General features: G+C 36.8%; 1 protein-coding gene and 1 pseudogene across 2 annotated transcripts in view; one reads left to right on the top strand and one right to left on the bottom strand.

Moving 5' to 3' along the window:
• CBFB (core-binding factor subunit beta) overlaps nucleotides 1–17,965 on the top strand; it is a 56,125-nt gene that overhangs the window by 10,094 nt on the left and 28,066 nt on the right. The gene's annotated exons all lie outside the window — the stretch shown is intronic.
• On the bottom strand, nucleotides 12,831–13,125 carry LOC123806098 (annotated as a pseudogene).

Raw genomic sequence — 17,965 nt, 5'->3', positions numbered from 1 at the left:
TTTTATCTATTATAGGAATATTTTCAAACCAAGGGTCTTCAGTAAGAAAGGTTTATTAATAGATAGCCTGACTATAAATAGGTACTTTGTATATGACCAAGTTAGAGCACACACTTTTATAATCTGACTATCAAATATATTTGGAACTTTTGTACCCTGGTATCTAGTGAGCTGTCTACACTGACTCTTAATACCTAAGGGTCTTTTTCAAAAGAAGGTTTAAAATGATACAGTGTAGTGTCTATTATTTTGAAAAAGCTCTGGATTTGAGTCAAAAGATAATTATTCATAGTCATTTTCCTTACCTGTAAATGAGAATCAAAATACCTGCTTTATGCATATACCTCATGTATATGCAGATTAAGTGAGGTGCCAGAATATGTGAAAATGCCTTTTAAGTTGTGAAGCCCTCTATCCAAAGCCAGGGTATTTGATGATTTTTTAGGGAGAGGTTATAGATGACCATGGAGTTTTGGTACTGGACCATGCCTTAGGCCAGCTTTACTTCAGGTAGCTGTGCAGTCTTGGAACACCACATCTTCCCCAAGTAATCCGTTAGGTGCCCTGATAAAACCCGAAAGCCAAAAAGGTTCTTAATTCTTCCTTAATCTAAACTCTTCCCTCTATTCCCCCCTGGTGTGGCTCAGTGGATTGGGTGTCAGCCTGAGAACCGTAAGGTTGTCAGTTCAATTATTTGCCTCTCAGGGCACATTTCTGTGTTGCAGGCCAGGCTCCCTGGTTGCAGTATCAGGGTGCATGTGAGAGGCAAATAATGGATGTTTCTCTCTCTCATGACAGTTTTTTTTAAGATTTTACGTATTTATTTTTAGAGAGAAGGGAAGGGAGGAGAAAGAGGGAGAGAAACATCCATGGATGGTTGCCTCTTACATGCCCCCTCACTGCATTCAGGATCTGGCCCCCCAACCATAGGCAACCTTTTGGTTTGCAGGCCAGCATTCAATCCACTGAGCCACACTAGCCAGGACTTACGTCAATGTTTCTTTCCCTTTCTTTCTTTCTCCCTCCCTTCCCCTCTCTCTAAAAATAAATAAAATCTTTAAACTGCTTTCTCCGTATTTAGCTGTCAGAAGACAAGGAAAGCAACTGATCAGAATTTAAATCGTTCTTACATTGAATTTTTGTAGGTTAGGCAACTCCAGTTTCTTTGATCTTTCCTCTTAGGACCCATTTCCAATTACTTCTTGTTTCAAACAAATCAAATGATTATGGTTGACCAAAACTTGCTAGTCTTAAGTGGTAAGATTAATGGTTTTTGCACATATTCTGTGTTTCATAGAGCCTCTTTGGGATTTTGAATTAATGATTATATATCCTTACTACATAATCCTAGTTTTTTAGTATAAAATAAAGTGTATAAAAAATATAAACTGAAAAGAATGAACTTCACAGTGCTACGGCTTGTTTACTGTTTTTTCTATGGAAATTGAATATACTATCTAATGTTACTACATTGGCCACAGAAAGAGAAAGCTTAAACTCTTGTTACAGTTGTTGTATTTCTAATTATAACTTGTGATTTTACTTGATAGTCAACATGTTACCAGACATTTAGAAATAGTTATAAAGCATATGTCATTAGAGTAGGTATTTTTTTTAAGATTTTATTTATTTCAGAGAGGGGGGGAAGGGAGGGGAAGGAGAGGAGAGAAACATCGATGTGAGGGAGAAACATCAGTTGGCTGCCTCTCACACACCCTCAACAAGGGACTCAGCCTGAAACTCAGGAGTGTGCTGTAACTGGGAATCGAACCAGTGACCTTTCTAGTTCACATGCCAGCACTCAGTCCACTGAGCCACACCAGCCAGGGCAAGAGTGGGTATTTTTCATTTCTTGTGTGGTTGCCTCTCACGTGCTCCCCACTGGGGACCTGGCCTGCAACCCAGGCATGTGACCTGACTGGGAATTGAACTGGCGACCCTTTGGTTTGCAGGCCCACACTCAATCCAAAGAGCCACACCAGCCGGGGCTAGAGTAGGTGTTTTTTAAATAAGTTTTTTGATAAAATGTGTTTTTCCTCTCTGAACTTTTATACTTAAAAATCTTTCATCATTCTTTTTCATGAGCCTCAAATAGCAAAGCAAAATTTAACAGCAGTTGATTTAATGAATGAGAACAGACTCTGGTTTTAAATGGCTTCTCAAAGGTCTGTGACTCTGCTTCTTCTGGAGCATTTTGCTTACTTGCCTGCAGGATCTTTGTCCCAAAATAAATATTGTGTCTGTTTATATACCATCCACAATTTGGCAGAGTTTAGAGGACTCCTTGATGTTAGTTTTGAGAAATCCTATTCAAGCTCAACAAGTTCCTTCTCCTCCTTCGGCATTCCAGTCACTTCAAATAAAAGATATCTGTGGTAAAGCTCTGGAATGTGATTTTCCCCTAGAGAAACTGAAGCAACTTTACAACTAGCTTGTCAGATCTAGAGTTTAAGTATTTCAGTTCAACTAAAATACGAAGTATATTTTTCAGCACTTAGTTATCAATACTCCATGCATTACAATAAGTAATCTGGCTTTTTAAAAAAATATATATTTTTAAATCACTTATTTTTTAAATTTATTATAAAGATTTTATTTATTTATTTTTAGAGAGGGAGGGGAGGAGAGAGAGAGAGAGAAACATGGCCTGCAACCCAGGCATGTCCCCTGACTAGAAATTGAACCTGTGATGCCTGCCCGCGCTCAATCCACTGAGGTGTGCCAGCCAGGGCTAAAAATATTTTTAAAGTGTAATAACAATTATAAAATTTAGAACTGGAAGTCTTATGCTTACATACTTATTTATTTTAATTTTACTTTATTTTTTTAAAGATTTTATTAATTTTATTTTAGAGAGGGGAAGGGAGGGAGAAAGAGAGGGAGAGAAACATCAATGTGTGGTTGCCTCTTGCATGCCCCCAACTGGGGAACCTAGTTGCCAACCTAGGCATGTCTCCTGACTGGGAATAGAACCAGTGACCTTTTGATTTGCAAGCCAGTACTCAATCCATTGAGCCATACAGCCAGGGTTTATGCTTACATTTTTAAAGAAAATCTTTTATTTCAATACTTTAAAAAAATATTTTATTTATTTATTTAGAGAGAGGGGAAGAGAGGGAGGAAAAGGGATAGAAACATCAATGTGTGATTGCCTCTCAAGTGAACCCCACTGGGTACCTGGCCCACAACCCAAGCATGTGCCCTGACTGGGAATTGAACTGACGACCCTTTGGTTTGCACCTATGCTCAGTCTACTGAGCTATACCAATCAGGGCTTATTTCAATAATTTTTAAATCTATGAGGGAGAATTTATTGGCTTCATGAATAAATAAGAATGTTTAAAATTAACATGTCATGTTTTAGTACCTTCCATTTAGTTACATTAATTTACATGTAATGGTAAATGTATCTCTGAAGTATCTGAAGGTTATATATTCTCTCCCTTCTTTTGAACTGCATTTTTGCCTGGATTTACCTTTTAGTATAAAGGTAGATTTTGGGGGACTTCGGCAAGATGGAGGCATAGGTGGACACACTGTGCCTCCACGCACAACCAAGATTAGAACAACAACAATTTAGAGGCAGAATAACACCCAGAACTGACAGAGAATTTATCTGAATGGAAGTCAGACAGCCAAGAAGTTGAAGTAGACCCGTTCATCCAGACCGGTAGGAGGGGCGGAGAGGAGCCACCGGGTGTGGGACGCGGCTCGGGTCACAGCGAGGAGAGTAGAGAGAGTTGGGTGCATAAGGCAACTGGGGGCAAGTAAGGCATCTGGGGTGCGCAAGATCACAGCGGGTGGACCCTGAGTACGCAAGCGGCAGCTGGCAGACCCAGTGAGGCAGCGATTGTGGACCAGGGCAGAGCGCACAACCCAGGATCCCAGAGGAGGGGCTGAGGTCCCAGGAGAACGGAGCTACTGCCATTGTTCCCCCCCTCCACCCCCACCCCCACATACAGTGTCACAATCTAGCAACTGGGGCGCCCAACCCCGGTGAATACCTAAGGCTCCGCCCCTCACCGTAACAGGAGCGACCAGACCAAAAAAAAAAGAGAGAGAGACATGTCTCAAACAGAAGAACAGATCAATGCCCCAGGTCTCATCATTTTAAGCGACCAAGAGATAGCCAATCTATCAGATGCACAGTTCAAAACACTGGTGATCAGGAAGCTCAGAATTCGTTGATTTTGGGCATACATTAGATGAAAAAATGCAGGTTACCATGAAAGAAATGAAGGAAAATGCATAGAGAACCAATAGTGATGGGAAGGAAACTGGGACTCAAAACAATAGAGTGGACCAGAAGGAAGAAAAAAACAACCAAACAGGAAGGAATGGAGAAATAAGAATTCAAAAAAACAAGGAGAAGTTTAGGAACCTCCAGGACATCTTTAAACGTTCCAACATCCGAATTATAGGGTTACCAGAATGGGAAGAGGAAAAGCAACAGATTGAACACGTATTTGAACAAATAATAAAGGAGAACTTCCCCATTCTGGCAAAGGAAATAGACTTCCAGGAAATCCAGGAAGCTCATAGAGTCCCAAAGAAGTTGGACCTAAGAAGAAACACACCAAAGCACATCATAATTACATTAGCCAAGGTAAAAATGAAAGAGAGAGCCCTAGAAGCAGCAAGAGATAAGGGGACAGTAACCTACAAAGGAGCTCCCATCAGACTGTCAGCTGATTTCTCAAAAGAAACCTTGCAGGCTAGAAGAGGCTGGGAAAAAGTATTCCAAGTCATGAAAGTCAAGGACCTACATCCAAGATTGCTCTATCCAGCAAAGCTTTCATTTAGAATGGAAGGGCAGATAAAGTGCTTCTCAGATAAGGTCAAGTTAAAGGAGTTCAGCATCACCAAGCCCTTATTATATGAAATGTTAAAGGGACTTACCTAAGAAAAGAAGATAAAGAAAAAACTTGTATAGTAAAGGACAGCAAACTCACAATTATTAACAACCACACCTAAAGCAAAACCAAAAGAAACTAAGCAAACAACTAGAACAGGAACAGAACCACAGAAATGGAGATCACATGGAGGATTAGCAACTGGGGAGTGGGAGGAGGAGAGAGGGGGAAAGGTACAGAGAATAAGGAGCATAGATTGTAGGTAGAAAATAGACAGGGGGAGGGCAAGAATAGTATGGGAAATGTATGAGCTAAAGAACTTATAAGTATGACACATGGACATGACTAAAGGGGGGGATGTGGGTGGGAGAGGGTGTGCAGGGTGGAGGGGAGTGAAGGGGGGAATGGGACAACTGTAATAGCATAATCAATAAAATATATTTAAAAAAGTAGATTTTCAGTTATGATCTTATCTAAATTATATATTCCAAATTAAAGAAGATAGAAATAATATGTCTGAGAGGAACATCCATAATTGTTCCCCTCCTTGCTTCTACTTTTTACCCCAATATTTTATAATGATTAATTCAAACACTGCAGGAATTAAAAACCTTTGAAATGTTATCAACTGGAAAAATTGGTTTTTGAAATAGACAGCTATATCCTAGTTTTACTGCTTCCCATTTTCTCTCACAATTAATTTTCTAAAAAATCATTATTGATGTATAATTTATATACAATGAAGTTCACCTATTTTGTAGGTGTACAATTCTGTGACAAATGCATATAGTCAGTGGTATACCTACCACCACAATCAAGATATAGAACATTTTCATAGCTTAAAAAGTTACCTCATGTCCCTTTGCAGTCAACACTCCCATCCCCTGGTCCAGGCAACCATTGACATGGTTTCTGTTACTATAGTTTTGTCTTTTCTAGGATTTCATATAAATGGAAGCATACAGTAAGTAGTCTTTTGTGTCTAGTTGTCACTTAACAACATACTTTTGAAATTTATCCATGTTGTATATATAATAGTTCATTCTATTTTATTATTGAGTATTTTTGCATCTTGTGGATATGCCACATTTTATTTATCCATTTACCAATTGATGGCCATTTGGGTTATTTCCCCTTTTTTGGCTATTGTGAATAATGCTGCTTTGAATTTTTACACAATTCTTTTATGTAGACATATGTTTACCTTTCTCTTGGGTAGATATGTAGTATTTGAATTGCTGGGTCATTTTATGAATATAACTTTAAGAAACTGTTAAACTGGCCCTGACTGGTGTGGCTCAGTTGGAACTTTGTCCCATACACCAAAAGGTGGAGGTTCGATTCCCAGTCAGGGCACATAATTAGACAAGATCTGTTGCATTCTGGGTGGTGTGGCTGTAGACAGGAACATAATTAGATTGCGTGTTCAATCTCTGATTGAGGCACATAGGGGAGGTGGCGGTGTTTCTTTCTCACATTGATCTTTCTGTGTTTCTCCCCCTTCTCTCTCTCCAATCAGTAAATATATTTAAAAAATAAAAAAAAATTAAAAACGTGCAGGGAGTGGAGCATAAGGAGATTAAATGGTAAAAAGAAACTGCTCTGGCTGGTGGGGCTTAGTGGATTGAGTGCCTGCCTGCGATCCAAAGGGTCGCTGGTTCGATTTCCAGTCAGGGCACATGCTTGGGTTGCGGGCCAGATTCCCTAGTTGAGGGTGCACAAGAGGCAACCACACACTGATGCTTCTCTCCTTCTCTCTCTCCCTTCCCTTCTCTCTAAAAATGAATAAATAAAATATTTTCTTTAAAAAAACTGCTAAACTGTTCTGAAAATTCCAGTTACTTCACAATTTACTAACACTTTGCATTGCCAGTCTTTTTTATTTTAGCTATTTTATTGAGTGTGTAGTGGCATCTCATTTTAGCTTTAATTTGCATGTCCTTAGTGACTAATGGTGTTGAGCATGTTTTATGTGCTCATTTGCCATTTGTGTATCTTTGATGATATGTGTGTTCACATCCTTTGCCCATTTTCCTGTATCAGGTTGTTATTGAGGTATAAGAGTTTTGTGTATTCTAAATATAAATTCTTTATGAGATTTTTGCAATTAAAGTTTTATTATGAGTCAGATTTATTTATTTTTAAAGAGATTTTATTTTTACGAGTCCCATTTAAAGTAGAGGTAGCCTTTACTGTGTATCTGACATTTAAAATATATATATATCTTTTAAGAGAGCACTTTTTAAAAAAGTGATTTTAGAGAGAGAAGAAGGGAGAGAGAGACATCCATTTGTTGCATTTATTTTATACATTCATTGGTTGATTCTTGTATGTGTTCCTCATTGGGGATCGAATCTGCAACTCTGGTATCAGAATGATGCTCTAAGAAACTGAGCTACCCAGCCAGGGCCAAAATTTAGATCTTTCTGATTGTACTGTTATTAACCATGAAAGAACAGAAATACTAGAAATAAGTAGATACTTGTGTATAAGAAGGAAGCAACAAAATGATTATCAGTGTTAATCTTTAAAATAAAAAGATGAATAATAAGACATGGATGTACTCAGGACACATGCAATGTGTGCAGTGTGCATCTGTCTAGGAATTCTTTGCAAAGAAATGTAGGAAACAGTCATTGTACAGGTAGCAGTCATGAAAAATCTTCCTTTCATACAGAAAACATTGGGCATTCTAGTAAAGGTATTGGGAGGGCAGGAAATGTTGAATAGATGGACTCCCTTTGTTTTTAAGATTTTATCTATTTTTAGAGAGAGGGGAAGGGATGGAGAAAGGGAGAGAAACATTGATGTGAGAAAGGAACATGGATCTGGCAAGCCCCCTCTGCAGGCCCCCAACTGGGGACCTGGCCTATAACCCAGGCATTTGTCCTGACTAGGAGTCGAACTGGCAACCTTTTGATTCTCAGGCCGGCGCTCAATCCACTGAGCCACACCAGCCAGGGCTGGACTCGCTTTTTCATTTTATACTTTTTTATTTTCTCATTTAAGAATTAGAATAGTAGCAGACAGCTCTGTAGCATGGGCTATGAGCCAGACCCTGTTTTAATTGATACGTAAATCATATACATTGATACTTTTATGATCTCCATTTTACTGCTAAGAAAACATTTGTAAATTTTAATACTATTTAACTTGAACAAGAGACTTTATTTCTTTGATACCACTTTTTTGATAGTTTTCTACAGAGGATTAGAAGCCACACAGACTAGCAAACATGTTCTTCACATTATAGACATGATAAGGAGTTTAATTAATTATTTTTACCTTCTTTTATGAAAGTATGCGATGTAAGTAGGTGGGAATTATCATTAGCTTTTCACTTGAGTCCGAGCCTTGTCAAATTAATGTGTACTTAGGAATGAAGAATTTAAAATAACACTTAAATTGTGCCTTTTGACAGTATAACTGTGCTTTTAGGACTCTGATGCTGTGCTGTACCATGTGTCCTAAGAAGGAAAGGGTTGAGTCTTGGAATGATTGGCAGGTTGATTTTGTGAGTGAAAACCTTTTTCCACCTATACAATCAATACAGAGCCCTCTTGTGTTTAAAAACTTCAGAAGCAAAGGCCAGTTAATCTTCAGATTAAAACAGTGGAATAGCCTAGAACATGTGATATCAACATTTCCATTAGGAAAATTTAGATGTTTTTCAAACACAGTATTCTGCTCATATTAAATGATAATTTCCAGTAAGTGGCCTTACTTGCAGAATATTGTTTTAAGTAATAGCCTCTGGAAAGAACTCTAAATTTTCTAGGGATATGTATAGCTTTTCAGTTCTGGCTTGCTATCCAGAATGTTTCTGGGCCATTTGAAAAAAGAGTAATAAAATCAACATTATGTAAAATTTACCATGTACCCTTTTTAAAGTGTCCAATTCAGAGGGTTTTAATATATTCACAGTGTGTAACCGTCACCACTAATTCCAGAACATTTTTCAGAACTCTGGACCATTTTAAATACATTTTGGCGAACTGCAAGCCAGTTTCTGTGGTGATTACCAGGTATTGTGCTAGACGATTTACATTGTTGCTAATTCTCTTAACTCTGCATTATATTATGAAGTCTTTTATTTAATTTTAGAACATATTTTGTGATAGCTTGATTTTACAGCTGGGGAGACTAAATAAATCTTCAACAGTCATGTAACCTGTTTCCTAAGACAGACCCAGGTCTTTTGTTTTTCACCTGAATATGTACATTGCTGCTAATAAATGATTATTAGGTAAGTTGCCAGAAACTCCACATACCACCCTCCAAAACCCTATGTTAAGTTATTTTGGCCAACCAAATTACTCTTAGCATTAAAAATAGTAACAATTAATATTTTAATATGATCTTTTTAGACCTCATTTTGCTGACTTTGAGACAGCCTTTAACTTTCATCTTTTTCCTTTTGACCTTTAACTTTACTTGAATTGATTTTCTAACTTGTAGTGCAGTCTTTGCAATGATAATTGCTCTTCCAGAAAATTACACATAATAAACTCTTTTGTGTTAGTGGTATGCTAATGATTTGGTAAAGTTCACTATAATATATTTTTAAAAATTCTTACAGAGATGGCAGGAGTGGATTATAATAAAATCTGCCACTTTATTTCATTACTTTTTATTTTAATAAGAAATCAAGAATTTTATAATTTAATTTTAAAGATCTTATTTATTTTCTGAGAGAGGAAAAGGGAGGGAGAGAAAATTTGATTTGTAAGAGAAACATTGATTGGTTGCCTCTTGCTTGCCCCTAACTGGGGACCTGGCCTGCAACCCAGACACGTGCCCAGGAATCGAACTGGCAACCTTTTGATTCACCAGTGCATTCTCAATTCACCAAGCCACACCAGCAGGGGTACAATGTGATTTTTGTTAAGTCATTTATAATACCCTATAGGATGTCCTAAATTAGGTTAGCTGGTTCTTATTTTTTTTACTCTTTTAGTATGTTCATTGTTGAATTCACGTCCCTCTTTAAATTCTAGTCATCTTTTCATTTGTTAAATGTATCTTACAAATAAAGAGTAGATAAAAACATAAGTATAGTTTTAGGAATAACAATAAAAAATCTGTGTACTTGCTAAGATACAACACTTCTACTACATTAGAACTGTGATTCTAATATAGTAGCTACTAGACACATGTACCACTAGTCTGAATTGACGTGCTGTATGTGAAAAAGTACACACCAGATTTTGAAAACTAAATACAAAAAAGTAATACTATCTCAATTTTTGTATTGATTACATGTTGAAATAATACTTTAGATATATGTGGTTAAGTGATATTAATATAGTTAATTTCACCTGTTTTTTTTTATTTTAGTTTTTTAATTATGCCTGCTACAAGATTTACATTTTACACATGTGACTTGCATTTGTGGTTCACATTATAGTTCTGTTGGACAGTGGTGCCTTAGAAAGCTCCGCAGTCCTAATACCCACCACACACACATACACCACTATGCTGACTGGTATATTTACTGTTTATTTCCATGCTTTTCTTTATCATTTTATTTTCCATGCATATATCTCTAAACCATGCTTTGTTTAGTTTTGAAAAACTGTATAGAGCAAGTGCAAACTTCATGGCAGTGTAAATAAAGGACTACAATGTTGTTTTAACATGAAAGCTCCTGGAGAATAAGCTGAACAGATTCTGAATCAAGTCCGGATTCAGCTTCCCTGCGGGTTCTTAAGAGCCCTTCTGGGGAGGTTTGTGATCCGAGTCGTGAGTGGGTTGTGGGAGAACTGAGGCTCACACTGGAGTTGGGGTATCTGGCACAGTGTGAGCCACTACTGTTCACAGTATGCTGGGGATCTGGAGGAAATAATGGTCAGAGGGAGTGGGCTGCTCTGTATATTCTGATTCTAGGCTCACCTTAACCTACTTTCTTTTCACAGGAATTTCTCCATAACTCTCTTCATGTTGTAAAACTGAAATTCTATACCCATTAAATAATAATTCCCTGTTCCCTTCCTTCCCCAACCCATGGCAACCACCATTCTACTTTCTGTCTAGAGTTTTGACTGTTCTAAGTATGTCGTACAAGTGGAACCATACAATTTGCCTTTATGACTGACTTATTTCATTTAGCATAATGCCCTCAATGTAACAACGGAATATAATCCATTATTCAGCCTTTAAAGGAAGAAAATAGTATGCTCCATTTTGCTTATCTATTCATCTGTCAGTAGACACGGGTTGTTTCCATGTTTTAGCTATTGTGAGTAATGCTGCTATTGACATGGGTGCACAAATATGTCTTGGGGACTCTGCCTTCATTTCTTTTGGATATATAGCCAGAAGTGGATCCTATGGTAAAACTATTTTCAACTTTTTGATTAACTGCCATACTGTTTCCTACAGTGGCGGTACTCTTTTAGATTCCCACCAGCAGTGCACAAGGGTTCTAATTTCTCTTTTTTGGGAGGGCAGTTCTAATTTCTCATCCTTGCTAACACTTGCTGTTTCTGTTTTTTGTAGTAGCCGTCCTGATAGTTTGCATTTTTCATTTTCCTAATAATTAGTGATAAACATTTTTTAAAGATTTGTTTGTTTGTTTATTTGTTTGTTTGTTTTTAGAGACAGGATTGGAGGGAGGGAGAGAAAAAGAAACATCGATGTGTGGTTGCTGCTTGCATGCCCACAACGCAGGCGTGTGCCCTGACTGGGAATCGAACTGGCGACCCCTTGGTTTGCAGGCCAGCACTCAGTTCACTGAGCCATACCAGCCAGGGCTCATCTTTTTTTTTAATCCACACCTGAAGGCATGCTTGTTGATTTTTAGAGTGAGGGGAAGGTAAGGAGAGAAAAACATCATCTGTTATTTCGCCAGTGTATGTGCCCTTACTGGGGACTGAACCCGCAAGTTCAGCATGTGCCCTGACCAGAAATCGAACCTGCCACCTTTTGGTTTATGCTTCAGCCAACTGAGCCACACTGTTCAGGGTGAGATAAGCATCTTTCATGTGCTTATTGGTTATTTATATATCTTTTTTTTTCTTTTTTCTTTTTTTAAAATTTTATTTTAATCATTGTTCAAGTACAGTTTTCTCCCTTTTACTCCCATTCCAGCCCACCCACCCATCCCTCCCTACCTCCCTACTTCCCTCCCATTACCACCCACTCCTAGTTTTTGTCCATGTGTCCTTTAAATTTGTTCCTGTAAACCCTACCCATTCCCCCCTGAAATTCCCTCTTCTCTCCCCTCTGGTCACTGTCAGTCTGTCCCCCAGGTTATTTATATATCTTTGAAGAAATGTTTATTCAAGTCCTTTTCCCATTTTTTAAATTTAGTTTTTTTTGAGTTCTCTTTATTAGTTTTGGATATTAACCCCTTAATGTGTATATGATTTACACATATTTTCTCCCACCCTGTGGGTTGCCTTTTTACTCTGTTAGTGTCTTGTTGCATACAATTTAAAAAATTTCATAACATCTTAATTTGTTTTTTGAAATTTTACTTGTATCTTTGGTATTAACAACAAGAAATCATGGTCACATCCAATGTCATGAAGCTTTTACCCTGTGTTTGCTTCTAAAAGTTTTATAGTTTTAGGTCTTTGATTCATTTTGAGTTAATATTTTAATACAGTATTAGGTAAGGGTCTTTTATTCTTTTTGGTGTGCAAATCTATTTTCCCACTACCAATTGTAGAAAAGACTGTTCTTTGTCCATTGAATGGTCTTGGTACCTTTGGCAAAAGTCACTTGACCATATATGTGAGCGCTTATTTCTGGGCTTTCTATTCTGTTCCATTGGTCTATATTTTGTCTTTATGATAATACTACACTGTTTTGATCATGTAGCTTTGTAGTAAGTTTGTTTGTTTTTTAGTAAAATTTCCCCACAAGGGGCATTTTATTAATGACACTGGTTTCTTCCCTTTCAAAAACCAATTGCAACCACATGGAGCATATATATCCTAAAGATACTAATAATAATTAAGCAAAATATGAAGATTAGAACTGGATCACTTGGACCTTTCTCTTCTTATCCCCTCCTGGTTCAAAATGCTTGCATCTCTTAATGACCAGCATTCTTTCAGATCTGCAGTTGGGCTCAACGCATTCAGGACTCAGCAGAATCTTTATAGTTTTAACCTTTTTGTGGCAAATGGACTTAGTCTGCCCACCATAGCAACTCTGCTTCCTGTCATGATGCCGAATTTCCTACACATTCAGAGAATCCACCCTTGGACTGTGTTACTTTGTGGGATTGGTGCTTGCCACACTTCTTACAGAAAGTCTGGCGGGTTCACCATGCTCGCAAAGAGCGCTATCACAGTGGAAAGCTCAAGAAGTTTTGAAATCAGAAAGTGTGGGTCCTCAAGTTTTCAAGATTGTTTTGGCTATTCAAGGTCCCTTGAAATTCCATATGAATTTTAGCATGGATTTTTCTGTTTGGTTAACACATCCATTTATTGGGTAGGTGTGTACATGTAGATACACACACTTAATCTATTAAGTTTCAGGGATATTCTGTATTTGCATTATGATTTTTGAACTGTAGTAAGTAGATTGGTCAGTTAATTGCATTGAATCACTATAGGAGAAGCTATTTTTTACATTTACATGCAACACAGTTGTGATTCAGAGGCAAATGAGATTGAATGGCTGACTCTAGTCATTACCCAACAGGGGACAGCTGACTGTGCATTTATGAATGGGAGGAACATGTGGCTAAAGGAGGATGAGTCAGAACCAAGTATCTTCTAAAAGAATCTATTAAAATAGAGTACAGAAAGAACAACTAAAAGTCAGGATACATTCTTCCTTGACGGAATATCTTGTTTTCCTTGATGCCCACAACTATCTCAGTATCATTGCTTGTCTGCTGGTTTATTGGTGGGAATAACTGTTCTTTGTCCTGAATAAATGGTTTCTTTCTCTTGGAAAGAAGTTACTATATAAAACATTGGTGGAAATATGTGTGTGTAAGCAATCAGTATTTCTGTATTAATCTAAGTTTCATAAATTTCGTGTACATTGACTTAATTTTTACTATCATCTATATAGAAGAGGCATTATTTAGCCCTGATTTCGTATGTGAAGGAATCTGAGCCTTACTATCAAACTTAAATAATCTGTATCAGTCACACTGATAGAGCTACAGTTTAAACCCAGGTTTTATTTGATTCCAAAGCACATTTTGTTTTCACTCTTTCTATACTCTCTTGGAGTTAAGTATAATGATTCTATCCCCCCCCTTTTTTTTAAGTAATTGAAATTGATTCTTTTTCTTTTATGGCAGTTATCTTCTACAAATTCACTGCAGACCTGAATTAGCAAACACTGAACAGTTCCTTCCAGGGAAAATACAGAATTAGGTTCCCGCAAGCATCTGGTCACAATATCTTCCTCAACCAGTTAGTCAGTACTGTTTTAGTGTGTGTTTCTGTTTGAAGACACCTTGTTTAATATGTAGTGCTGATTTGTTAACTTTGAACAACAATAAGATGTTGGGTACTAGATTATTTCTAATCTCTTGCCATTATTAAAAAACCCTTAAGAGTGAACATCTTTGTAATAAAATATTTTAGGTACATCTTTGATTAAACTTTAAGATTCATTCACAGACATGACATTGCTGGGTCAGAGGAAGATTCACACTTACTGCCAAAAGTACCTTCTAGAATTGTTAGCCAGTTTACACTCTTCTCACCTGGTTTTCCTCCTCCTAGACATTATTAAATTCTTTTTATTGTTGTTTTCTTAATTTTTATTTTTTAAAGATCTTATTTATTTGGTTTTAGAGAGAAGGGGAGGGAGGGAGAAGGAAAGGGAGAGCAACATCGATGTGAAGCAGAAACTTTGATTGGTTTGCCTTTCCCCCGCGACTGGGGACTGAACTTTCAACACAGGCGTGTACCCTGACCTGGAGTCAAACCTGCAACCTTTCACTTTGCAGGATGATGCCCAACCAACTGAGCCACACTGAGCAGGGCTTATTTTTTATTTTTATATTTGTTTAGATATAGTTAACTTAATGTTTGATCGCTATTAGTGAATAGTTTTTCTCATTTTTGGCCATTTATTTTTAGTTTTTCCCAAACTCATTTTTATTTCATATGTTTAGCGAGTTTTCCCACCTTCACTGGTTAAATAAAATCCCCTTTTACCATTGATTTGAAATGTTGCTTTTTTCATTTATTAAATATGTGTATACTTGGTTTCAGTTTTGGATACTTTTGTTTATTCCATTAAGTCGTGTCTGACTGCCATAGCCCTACTATATATGTACTGATTGCCTTGTTATGTGATTTAATATCTGAAAGGGCAGAAAATTACTCTTTCCTAATATTTTTTTGGATAGTCTGATTCTTTTGTTTGAACTGTAGACTTATTTCTAAGTAAGAATTACTTTGGGATAGATTCGTGCAATCTCTGGCACTAGGGGGTCATTTGGGTTTGGATCATATAGCAGTGAACAAATGGATAAAAGAACTTCAGAAATAGTTAAAGCAGGAAACCACTGTGCTTTTCGGATATCAAGACAAATGCTGCCATTACTGTTAATATTTGGATGATAAATTCTTGTGATCGATGAAGCCTTAAGTGGTTTGAAGGGGTAGTCTGTAGGAAAATGAATTTTTGAAAAGAATACACTGCCCTGATATGGGCTGTCATTAGGTCCCATTATTGTGGCTTGCCAGTGAAACATATTATCCCCAACTAGCCCTGTAGAACATTGTGCTAGAAGGTCACGGGGCCAAATTACTAAGTTCCTTATCAATCCGTTTCAGTGTCATGGTCTGTGCTTTGTATCTGGCTCCTCATTGTCTCAGTGTATGCCCAAAGGTCCAGCCAAAAGTCTTGATTATCCTGGTGGCAGGGAAGGATTGTCTCTTTGTCTCACACCGGCTCTCCCAGACACACAGGTGCTGAGGGGCTGAGGCCTCCTCCCTGACAGGCAGTTGGTGCCTCCTGGCTCGACAGGGCTCATCAGGTGCACAACGCAACCACCTACTTTGGGGTAAATTGGCATTTGTGCTCTTATTATTCAAGACCACAACAGCTCACTAGTTATTCAAATCTTTTTTTATGTTTCAAAAATTAAGTATTTTCTTTTTAGAGAGCCTACATGGTTTTTATTAAATTTATTCTTAGTTGATAACTTTTATTGCTGTTTAAAAATAAATTTTTCATTTTATTTTTGAAGGAATTACTATTGTGATATAAAAAAGTTGTTGGTTTTTGTGTGTTGTTTTTATAACCAGCCACTATATTAAGTTCATTAATTGGTTTTTCAGTTGAATATTTTAGATTTTCCATGCCAATAATCTTCAAACAATATACCCTAGCCATATGTATATGCAACTTTGTTATAACTGTGGTCTTTAAAAGGAGGTTACAGAGCTGCTGGATTGAGCTTACATTTTTACTATCATTGGTACATTCTGTTAACTTTAGAAGTTGAGTTCTGCTTAAATACAATGAGTGAATTCAATTTTAATTTTTACAGTTCTTTTATATATTCAGCTCTTCCTCATTAAAGACTTTAATGTTAGAGTCTTTTTTGGGTGGTGGGATATCAATCCTTTTTTAATTCCTTATATATTCCCATTGTTCTTATAATATCCTGTACAAAATGACAGGTAATAAACATGTTTTGAGTGGGTAGATTGTTTCAAATTAAAATTATAGGTAAGATACAAGGGGGAAAAACTAAATTCCAGCTGTATTTTTGCTCTCTATTAATCATTATTCAAATATTTACTGAGGGCCTGAGAGGTGCTGACCATTCCCTCTTACTTTTTCCCTGATACTTCAGTTTTATAGACTAGAGTCACAAGTGTTTAAGCTGTAATGGTTTGCTGCAAAGAAGAGAAATATTCTTGAACTGAAATGTTTTTCTGGAGGGTGAAGTATCTGCCTTTTGCTTTTTTCAGTAGCTTGACACTTGGTTTCTGTGTATATTGATTTTATGGCTTAGTACTGGTATGGATGGTGTGGATTGCAAATCTATAGTTATTCTAATTATCTTGAAATTATCTTTAGAACCACTGAAAAAAAGGTAATTCCTTCTGGTATCCCTTTGTACCTATACTTTCTATCCTCTGCCCAGCTACCTAGGAGCTAGAACACTGAACTTCTATAAATATATAGTATTATAGAAGAAAAAGCCATTTTTCTGTAGCTCTACTGCTACAGTGATACGGAATTTAAAGCTACAGAATGTGAACATTAAGTGGTATCGTGTAATTTGGATTGACTATAACATCATAAATACTGATGATTAGAGCTTGAGTTGATTAAAAATTGTGTAATACTTTTTACCTTATTTCTGAAAGACTGAGGCTATAGTCACTTTTAATTTCTGTGAAGTCTCAAACATTCTCTGATATTTTAGTTTTGGAAAGATAAGGAGGCCTTTTTGTTGTTTTTGTGTATAATTAATTTAACCTATTTACTCATTTTAAAAGGCTTTATAGAATTAATTTTGTATAAATATTTCATTGTTCTTAGGACAATGGGTTTAATCCCTAGATCATATTTTAATAAGTTTCTTTTCATAGTTTGAAATAGCACATCATTATTTTTGGTGAAAAATGTCTTAGTATTTAAATGACATTATTGAATTATATTACAAAATGCCAAATTGGTAAGAGACAGAATTTTATTTTTTTCCTACTTTGAGGTTTGGTATTCATGAATGCAGGAAAGTGGCAAACATTTACTTTGAAAATCTACATATAAAATTGTATTTATTTGAATGTGAATATTTAAATCATGAGGATCATCTAAGTATTAAAGTATGGTTTTACACACTGCACTAGGCTTGGTGAAGAACTGTAGCCATTTTCTGAATCCATTTAGGAACGTCCTAAAAAGAAAGGATCAGTGGTTTTCTTTGTCATGAGAGAACTTGTATAAAGAAGTAATAGACTTCTGGTCAAGATGGAGATGTAGGTAGACATACTTTGCCTCCTTGTGTAACCATAGAAAGAATTTCAACTAGATTTCAAAACAAGTAACACCTAGAACTACAGAAAATTGAGCTGTATGGAAGTCCAACGGCTGAGAATTTAAAGAAGCCACATTCATCCAGGTGGGTAGGAGGGGCAGAGTCGTGGAGAGGCATGGAGATGCATCAG

Source organism: Phyllostomus hastatus, unplaced genomic scaffold (assembly GCF_019186645.2).
Source record: "Phyllostomus hastatus isolate PE091 unplaced genomic scaffold, TTU_PhHast_1.1 phas_scaffold_345, whole genome shotgun sequence".
NCBI lineage: Eukaryota > Metazoa > Chordata > Mammalia > Chiroptera > Phyllostomidae > Phyllostomus > Phyllostomus hastatus.
Note: the sequence above shows the minus strand (reverse complement) of the source record. Positions and strands in the feature narration are given on the sequence as shown.